Genomic DNA, 9,672 nt, shown 5'->3' on the forward strand with positions numbered 1-9,672 from the left:
AATGTAATATGATTGATTTTAGTGTTAAATATTTGGCTTTGAAATACTGTGACACAAGGTCTAATCTTATAGTTTGGACTGAACAGAGCTTTTAGCAAGCTAATTGAAAATGATATTTTATATTTTTGGATTTTGCTTTAAAATGGCAGTGACTGAAATAAGTAATTCAGGATATCTCTAGTGGCTAGAGGTTCTAAGATGGAACTTGCACTTGAGTTTCGATAATTTGAACCCTTAAAGTATTTTGTTACTTTTTTTTTCCTAATTTGATTATTATTTTTGTGTCAGCGATCAAACACATACACAGTTTTAGAGAACAAGAAATCTACTGTCGGGACTTAGTGAAAGAAAAAATGAAGTTGTTTGGTCTGTATTTTCCATGTTATTTTCACTTTGATTTTTTTTTCAACAAGTAGTTGAATAATCACATGAACTATCCGCCCTCCTATGTGTGACTCTGCCAGAGATATAACTGTAAGAGAGAGAGACACACTAATCAATCTGCTTTGAAGACAGCTCAGAAGTACAGCAGCCAATCCATGCACTAACAATCATATATAAGTCCTATATAAGACTTGATTGTCCCAAGTTCCATGGCTCCAGAGTAGCATCTTACCAAATTTCCCTGAAGCCCTTGGCATTATTGAGAGCAAGTTAAACTTTGACAGCAGAAAAATTCCCTTGTTGCCTTCTGGAGCAGTGAAAAATCTTAAGGGAAACTGGTAAACTTCATAATCTCTCAAAACACAGCTGCCTTAAGTGGAAGTAGTTGTGACATTAAGAAATTTTCTGTGTGAGTATTTGACCTGCTTCTGGAAATAACTGATTGGAAAGCTCTGTACCAGGAGAATATGTTTTGTAGCTGTAGTTTGTGCTCCCAGGCAAGGAGCCTGTGGGAGGTCAGTGGTTCAAGAAGAAGTTTCATACTGTTTCCATTTTGTAGCTATTATATTTAACTTCTTTAAAAATATAAATGGTAAGGAAGTCTAGTCTTTTTTTAGCCTTCAACTTTACTGTATGAATCCATAGCCATGTGCATATAAGCATTCGTACTTGAATACAGAGAAAATAGGAAAAAGTTCCCATTGAGTATGCATTCTCGTTAGAGTATGTCCTACCATTAAAAGTCACAAAGGTTGTAACCTGTTTGCTTTTTAGGGACTCCTTTTGGTATCTTTTTTGCTCCTGCTGGGGGAAGAAGAATGTGGGGCTGGAGAGAAAAGACTTAGTTACATGAGAGGAGCTGCTTTTGACATTGTGACTTAGACTTTGCTTTCAGTTTTAAGATATTTAGTAAGCTGCTAAGCTGAGTTATGACCAGCACAAATTAAATTCTTTAGCTGAGTTTATAACCAACCAACTAGGTTAGCTTATTGTCACCTTTAGTGTTTACAAAGATTGATTAGTCATCGTATTAGTCTTTTGATCTAATTCATTTAATTCAACCAACATTTAGGCTAACCTATTGATGTATTAATTTGAGCTTTATTTGATTTTTGATTTAAATATTAAATTGTGTGATTCTTCATTATAGTGTGTTAGTATTACTCAAATGACTGCATGGTACAATTTCATTTCAATTTCATGTTCAATTTTTTGTTTAAATTTAAAAAACCCAAAAGCCTCACCCACCAACCTGCTGCTTGCTTTTATAAAGCTCAGTGGGTCCAAGTGTTTGAAAAATTGGTTATAAACATAGCTGCCTCTTGGTGATTAGCCTTTGGCTCTTGAAGAGGACCATTCAACATTTTATAAACTAGGAAGAGAGCGCCAAGGAAGAAAAAGTGTTACTAACTTTCTCCATGCAGGAAAATGTCTCGAGAGCAATGAGTTTTAAGAATAAACTTAAGACTTTTCTCTGAGGAGATTATTTATTAAGATGCTTTAAAAACTCAGTATATTTTACGTTTACATACATTGTGTGTAGTTGCTTTCATGTGCGTTTGCCTAATAACTATGATAGGTACTGTGTATTACAATAAATCCCTCCCTTTCTCCTTTCCTAGGGGAAAAAAAAAAAAGGACAAAGGAATCTGTATAACTGCAAAGAAAAATGTCTATTACTAGACTAATTATTGAACCTAATCTCACAGCTGCAGTTTTTGACAGCTAGCATTATCCCTTACTGATGTCCTTTAGCAAAACAGTGTTATCTAGTGCCTCTGAAACAAGTTACCAGTTTCTGCTCTATATAGGTTCGGTATGAAGGTAACCCTTCAGTGTCATTGAGAGCAAAGCACAAGTAAATATGAACAGCTATATTACTTTGAGAACATGAAACATTACTCTTCATTACCTCAACTTTTTCAGCTGTTGCAATTCCTTGTATCCATGCCTTCTGCAAGAACAGCTTAGCCTTACTGTAGTTGCTAGGCATTACTGTTTAAATCATAAAAACTTCCCTATTTAGTCAGACAGAGGGTCATCTGGCTTATAACGTGTGAAACTGCATTAGCAAATTCAAAGGGAATTTTTGTAGAAGCAGGACACGTATAAGGGGATTCTTTGCTGGAAAGTGGGAAGGTATCCCTGAAATAAGTTAATTCTGAACCAGAGATTTGCCCACCCGTTACGTTAATATCTGTGAGATAATCTATTCTTCATTAATATTTCTCCTTTTTAACCCACTTACATTTTTAGTTTCCACAGATTTTTGTGGCAGTAAATTCCAACATTATATGCTGAATAAAAACCCTTCCTTTTGTTTGTTTTGAACCTGTTACTTGGCAAGATTATAATAAAATAGTTTTATAAATATTGTACCATTTATAATATTTGCTATAATAGGAAATGCAAGTAGATATTTTCAAATAGAGATGTCCAAAGTTAGATATCTAAATTCATCTTCGAAACCACTTACATATTGCCTTATCATTTCTTTCAGAAGTGCTGACATTTACTTTGAAAAGTGGTTGGTCAAGTGTTCATTTCAGTTTCTAAAATTACATGTAACAAAACAACTGTAATTCAGTTTTCTTCAGTGGAAAATTAATTTTCACTTTCTTTCTCACCAGGAATAAATATTATTTTTGAAGTTGAGTATGCCCATTTCCTATGATAGGAAAAAATACCAATGAAGCATTTAACTTAAATGATGCTTCATCTGTTAATGGTATTTCTGCCAGTTTTCAATAGCTAATGCTAGTGTTAATGTAACTTGATTTTTGAGCAATTAAGCAACACATTTCATACTGGCAAAAGGATTAATTGGGATCTTTTGTTGGAAAGCCAAAATAATGGCTAACACTCTGTGTCTGTTTGTGAAAAATTCAAATTAAGTTCTGTAGTTTTATTAATTCTCAGGCTGGATACTAAATATCTCAGGCAATTGGTAATGGAATACCATTTCACCTTTGGGTGAAAGCTGTCATTGTAGTCATTGGTAAAAAGCAATAGTGATGGTGATCACTAGAGAGAGAGCCCAAGAACCTAACTGGATGTGAAGGTGGATGAACAGTTCTCTCATCCAACAGTGATGGTTCCAGGCATAGCAGGAGCACACTGGAGAGGAGAAACACGGATGCTTTTGTTCCTATTGTTTGTGATCAACCAGGTTCTAGCATTTTCAAGGAACATTGAATTCACCGCATGAGGTTGAATTGTAAAATTATTGTTTGCTTGAAACCCTGTCACTCTAAATCTGCAGTCTTTTTTGTGTTCAATAACATGGGCATATATAATTAGTCTCCTTTGAAGGCCGTAGTCCATCTGGTCTAAATGTGGTTAGAAAATCAAGTCAACGATGTTCAAAAACTATTTGTCAAGGCCTTGTTTTATCTATTGTGAATGATTGTCACTGTCATGAGTAAAAAGGAAAAAGAAAGAGATTAACTCTGGAACTTACTAAAATATGCTGAATTTGAAACTTGTAGAGTATGTAGTAGGGTAACACTTGAAAACGTTAGCTTCCAGGGTTGACTCACTGGATCATGGAATCATAGAATGGTTTGAGTTGGAAGATACTTAAAGATCATTTAGTTCCAACCCCTCTGCCGTTGCAGGGACACTTTCCCCTAAATCAGATTGCTCTAAACCTCAATCAGCCTGGCCTTGAGCACTTCCAGAGATCAGGCATCCACAACTTCTCTGGGCAACCTGTTTCAGTGCCTCACCACCCTCAGAGTGAAGAATTTCTTCCTTAGATCTAATCTAAATCTCTCCTCTTTCAGTTTAAATCCATTGCCCCTTGTCCTATGTGAAAAGGACATGCCCTTGTGAAAAGTCTCTCTCCAGCTTTCCTGTAGGCCCCCTTTAAATATTGGAAGGCTGCTAGAAGGTGTCCCCGGAGCCTTTTCTTCTGCACGCTGAACAATCCCAACTCTCTCAGCCTGTCTTCAGAGGAGAGGTGCTCCAGCTCTCGGATCATCTTCATGGCCCTCCTCTGGACTCAATCTAACAAGTCCATGTCTTTCTGTTGGGGGTCCCAGAGCTGGACACAGTACTGCATGTGGGGTCTCACAAGAGTAGAGCAGAGGGGCAGAATCAACTCCCTCAACCTGCTGGCCGCGCTTCTTTTGATGCAGCCCAGGATATAGTTGGCTTTCTGGGCTGCCAGCGCACATTGCCAGCTCATGTTGAGCTTCTCATCAGCAGCCAACGCCCCCAAGTCCTTCTCCTCAGGGCTGCTCTCAATCCGTTCTCTGCCCAGCCCGTACTTGTGCTTAGGACTGACCCGACCCATGTGCAGGACTTTGGATTTGCCCTTGTCGAACTTCATGAGGTTCTCACAGGCCCATCTCTCCAGCTTGTCAAGGTCCCTCTGGATGGCATCCCTTCCCTCCAGCATGTCCACACAGCTTGGTGTCGTCAGCAAACTTGCTGAGGGTGCACTCGATCCCACTGTCCATGTCGCTAACAAAGATGTTAAACAGCACCAGTCCCAATACTGACCCCTGCGGAATGCCGCTCATCACTGGTTTCCACTTGGACATCGAGCCGTTGACCGCAACTCTTTGAGTGCGAACATCCAGCCAATTCCTCACCCATAGAGTGGTCCATCCGTCCAATCCATGTCTCTCCAATTTAGAGACAGGGACATCGTGCAGGACAGTGTCAAATGCTTTGCACAGGTCCAGGTAGATGATGTCAGTTACTCTCCCCTTATCCACCAACTCCACAACCCCATCAAAGAAGGACACCAAATCAATCAGGCATGATTTGTCCTTAGTGAAGCCATATTGGCTGTCATCAATCACCTCCTTTTTTGCCATGTGCCGTAACATAGCTTCCAGGAGGATCTGCTTGCTCCATGATGTTACTGGGCACAGAGGTGAGACTGACTGGCTTGTAGTTCCCTGGGTCTTCCTTTTTTCTCTTTTAAAAACTGGGGCTGTATTTCCCCTTTTCCAGTCAGTGGGTACTTCACCAGGCTGCCATGACTTTTCAAATCTTATGGATAGTGGCTTACCAGCTTCATCTGCCAGTGCAGGACCCGTGGATGCATCTCATCAGGTTGCATGGACTTGTGCACCTTCAGGTTTCTTAGATGGTCTTGAACCTGATCTCTCTTGCAGTGGGTGGTTCTTCATTCTCCCAGTCCCTGCCGTTGCCTTTTGTGACTTTGGCAGTGTGGCCCAGAGCACTTGCCAGTAAAGACTGAGGCAAAGAAGAAATTGAGTACCTCAGCCTTCCCCATATCCCAAGTAACCAGGTCTCCCGTTTCCTTCTGGAGAGGGCCCACGTTTTCCCTAGATCTCTTTTTATCACTGACCTACCTATAGAAGTTTTTCTTGTTGCCCTTGTTGTCCCTGGCCAGATTAAGTTCTATAAGGGCTTTAGCTTTCCTAACCCTGGTTGCTTAACAATTTCTCTGTATTCCTTCCAGGCTACCTGTCCTTGCTTCCACCCTCTATAGGCCTCCTTTTTGTGTTTGAGTCTGTCCAGGAGCTCCTTGTTCATCCATGCAGGCCTCCTAGCATTTTTGCCTGACTTCCTCTTTGTTGGGATGCACTGCTCCTGAGCTTGGAGGAGATGATCCTTGGATATTAACCAGCCATATTAGATATTAAGTCATCAGCCATTTACAGATATTCAGTCTTTGATCTGATGTACTAATGTGCATTTAAATAGATATTTGATTTTATTGTTTATTTGATTTATATTGCAGTGGGGGTGAGAGGAGGAGAAAGAAGCAGTCAGGCACTAGAGAGAGATGTCGTTCCATTACAGAGATACTTTACATGTATATTAAGAGCCGAAAAGCTGAAAATTTGTATCAGCGATCTGCTCTGGGTAAACACTAGACTAATTGTTCCTTCTTGTTCCAGATACTAGCATTTTATTTTACCTTTTCAATTCCTTACATTCTTTTTCTTTTAAAGTGCCACTTTCCCTACATGGAATGAGAAGAAATTCTCTTCCTGAATTACCTTCTTTAATGTTCCTCCTTAGTTTACTACTTAGGTCTTTTATCAATGGCCCAGAAGTCTGTTGTCTTTCTTTCCTAAGTGATTGCCTAATCTGTTTCCTCCAGTTCCTTCCTGCTGTCCTCTCACCACGGCTTCATGACTTAATGTACTTCTGCATGCCTGCCTTGGCAGCTGCCTAGCTCTTCCCTCCAGAGCTTCCTTACATCATTATCTGTATTTTAGGTCTCGAGTTTGTTGGATTTGGGGGGTTTTATCGTTTGGGAGTTTGTTTCTTTCTTTTATTTCTTCATATTTCCCTTTTATAACCAAGTCTGAACAGTATGTTAAGTTAATCAATGTATGTCCAGAATAAATGTATGCTTCAATATACATATTATGTCTAGAAATGACCAAACATCCAGTAGATTTGCTCAGATTCAATGTTACCCATTTGGAGAGCTAGCTAGCACCTATGCTTGGGAAGAATACAGGTCCTTCCTTGTCCCTCTCTTAATGGTAAGGGAAAAGGTTGCCATTTGAGGTGTGTTTACTTCTCTTGATGGTAGGGAGACAAACTTCCACAGTTATGTACTGGCAGACTTCACTGGGATTCAGTAAATCCAGTGGAGCAATAACTAACTGGCAAAGTTACTAACCAATAGTTACTTAGGTTTTTACCAGTGACTGAAACATATGCAGCCTTTCTGCGTGCATAAGTTGTTCTGGGGTGGAATTCCCTTTGTACATCTTCCACTGCCATTGTTATCCCCACAGATATCCTTCACAGGTGCTTCAGTTACTGTCCTGTGCACACAGAAATCCATGCTGGATTCCGTGCTCAAATGTAGTAAGTTTTGTGAGGACTCCTAACACGTAGGTTGCTCTTGGGGTTTTGTGAGTTGTGTTTTTCATCTCATACCGTTGATTCCCATTTTTATTTCCAGTTAAAGTATTTGAGGTACAGTGAACGTAGTATGTTTAGTGGTGGTGCTTCCAGAATCCGTCGAACTGTTAAAATGCACAGCAGTGCATATGTAAGACAGACTTATGTGCATTATTTCTAGCTTTCTGGAAATACATTTCTATATTTCTGCTTTGCTCTGTGGGTCCATTTATTTAATATATCATGAAATGTTGCAGGAAAATCTAATGCAAGCATTCCGCAACTTCATTACTAATGTATTAATTCTGAGATGTATTAACCTGTTCTTGTACAAGCTTTCAGAGGTAATTTGGCTTTTAGATCTCTTGAAGTTTACACAATTAAAAAAGGAAATTTTCCCAATTAAGTTGATCTTTATATACAGTGCAAGGTTCTGATTTATGTACTGCTTTACTGCCTTAAAATAAATTTAAGTTAACACCTATGGTTATGAAATTTTATTCTTTAGCACAGCTAGTACTAAATATTCAGCAAAATCTTGGGTATCTGCTTTTATCTGTTTTAGAAAACCTAGAATCTTTCTTGTTTTGATATCATTGATTAGCTGGCCATTCCAATTTATAATTACATGGAGTCATGGTAGAACTGTGCTGAAATATTCCACTGTGAGTACTGGTGAAGAAGTTGCTCTGCTAAGTCTTGCTTTATTAAGTAAATAAGGATCTATATTCATGGAAGTACATAACTGGAAGGAAATTACTTCAGTTTCTGTTCTTTAACAATAACTCAGTCAAAGAGGTGAGGTTGAAACTTGGTGTTTGACCTGCTGAATTTCCTTCAATTAAATTTAAAGCATTATTTATCAGGAAGATATGAAAAATCTGAGTGTATTTGGGCTATTTCTGAAGAGATGCCGATGAGTTAGGAGTCAGCTCAACAAGCCATTTTAAATACTCCTCCACAGAGAACATGCAGGGCTAGATTAGGGTTTTGTTTTCCACTAGGTGTCAGGATGCATGAGAGTTAGGCCTTTTTTTTTTTTTCCCCCCCAAATCTGAAGTGACCTTCTTATATTGATCACTTTTGATTTTGGCAAGCTCCACTTGTGCTGCTGTTTTCTATGTTCTTTCTTTATTTCAATTCAATCAATAGTCTAAAAAAGTTTTGAGTAGGGCATGCTTTTTAACAGAAGGGTAGTTATGGAATAGTAATACCTTTCTCCTTGGAAAATCTCCTAAGTGTAGTCCGTTTACAAGCCTTGCAAAAATCACTATTTTATAATCCGTTCAACTTATGCTTTCATTGTCTCAGCTTTCTGTCTGTTATGCTTATCTGTTGAAGCTGTTCCACTTTCCAGAGTAAAATGTATATATTCACTGACTCACAAAGGGAAAGCATTTGAGTAAGAGCACACACCAGAGATCTGAAGAATCAAAGTCATGCCCCTGTTCCGGTGTTCAGTTTTGTTTGTTTTAACACATTATGGAACAGCTTTGAGAAAAGAAAATGTATAGTGGCCATCAGTCCAAATCAAGCAGAAGAGAGCGCTGTATCCTGTGTTTTGGGGCAGTCTTTGAATCGGTTGAGCTACTTGCCTCACTGTCTGACATTATCTTTTTTCTTTGCCCAACAAAAGCAGTCTTGAAGCTGAAGGAAAACAACAAACAAGCCCCACTACTACTACAACAACAACAACAAACCAGAAAAATGTTTTGACTATTCTTAAGGCTGTAGTATCTTGTACTTTAATGCAGTCATATCGTAGGTGACAACACTGGCCTCAGAGCGCTTATTTAGTCATCTAGGGAACCCCCACTAGTAGAAAATGAGGCTTTTGGGAAATGTGTACATCTGTACAGTAGAGGCAACAGCAACATGCAAGTTCAGAATATCTGAAGTATGAGATTGTTATATGTGTTAAACCTTTTATGTGTCCAGCTCTAAACTCTATAGTTCTTCCAGTAATATTACTAATAAATAGCATGGGCTTCAGCAGAAGTTCTTCTGTTGCTTTGATAATAGCAGGGATGGTCTCACCATTTATGTAGACTATGCTAGGTTACACAGAGCTTAAGTTTTTTGCGTTGTCAAGGAGAGAGATATGCACTTCCACAAGATGGTTCATAGCCCCTGAGATGGATTATTTCAGTTAGATGCTGTGAAGACTCCTAGTATTACAGTGTTACCCATGGGCAATTCTTTGCTGGAAACTAGATAAATTCTGAAAAAGATTGGCCTGGTGTGATTCATACCCATCTCTTATAATTCACATTGAGATAAAGAGAACAGATTATTCATTTTTCTAAGACAAACATGAACAGAATTTCTAGTGTTTATTTCTGTAGTTGGTTAGATATTGCTTTACATTAGATTTCTCATTAAAATTCTATGATTATAAAGACACTTTGGAGTTAATTGTCTTGCACTCTGAAATGTCTGAAA

This window comes from Tauraco erythrolophus, chromosome 9 (assembly GCF_009769465.1).
Source record: "Tauraco erythrolophus isolate bTauEry1 chromosome 9, bTauEry1.pri, whole genome shotgun sequence".
Lineage (NCBI taxonomy): Eukaryota > Metazoa > Chordata > Aves > Musophagiformes > Musophagidae > Tauraco > Tauraco erythrolophus.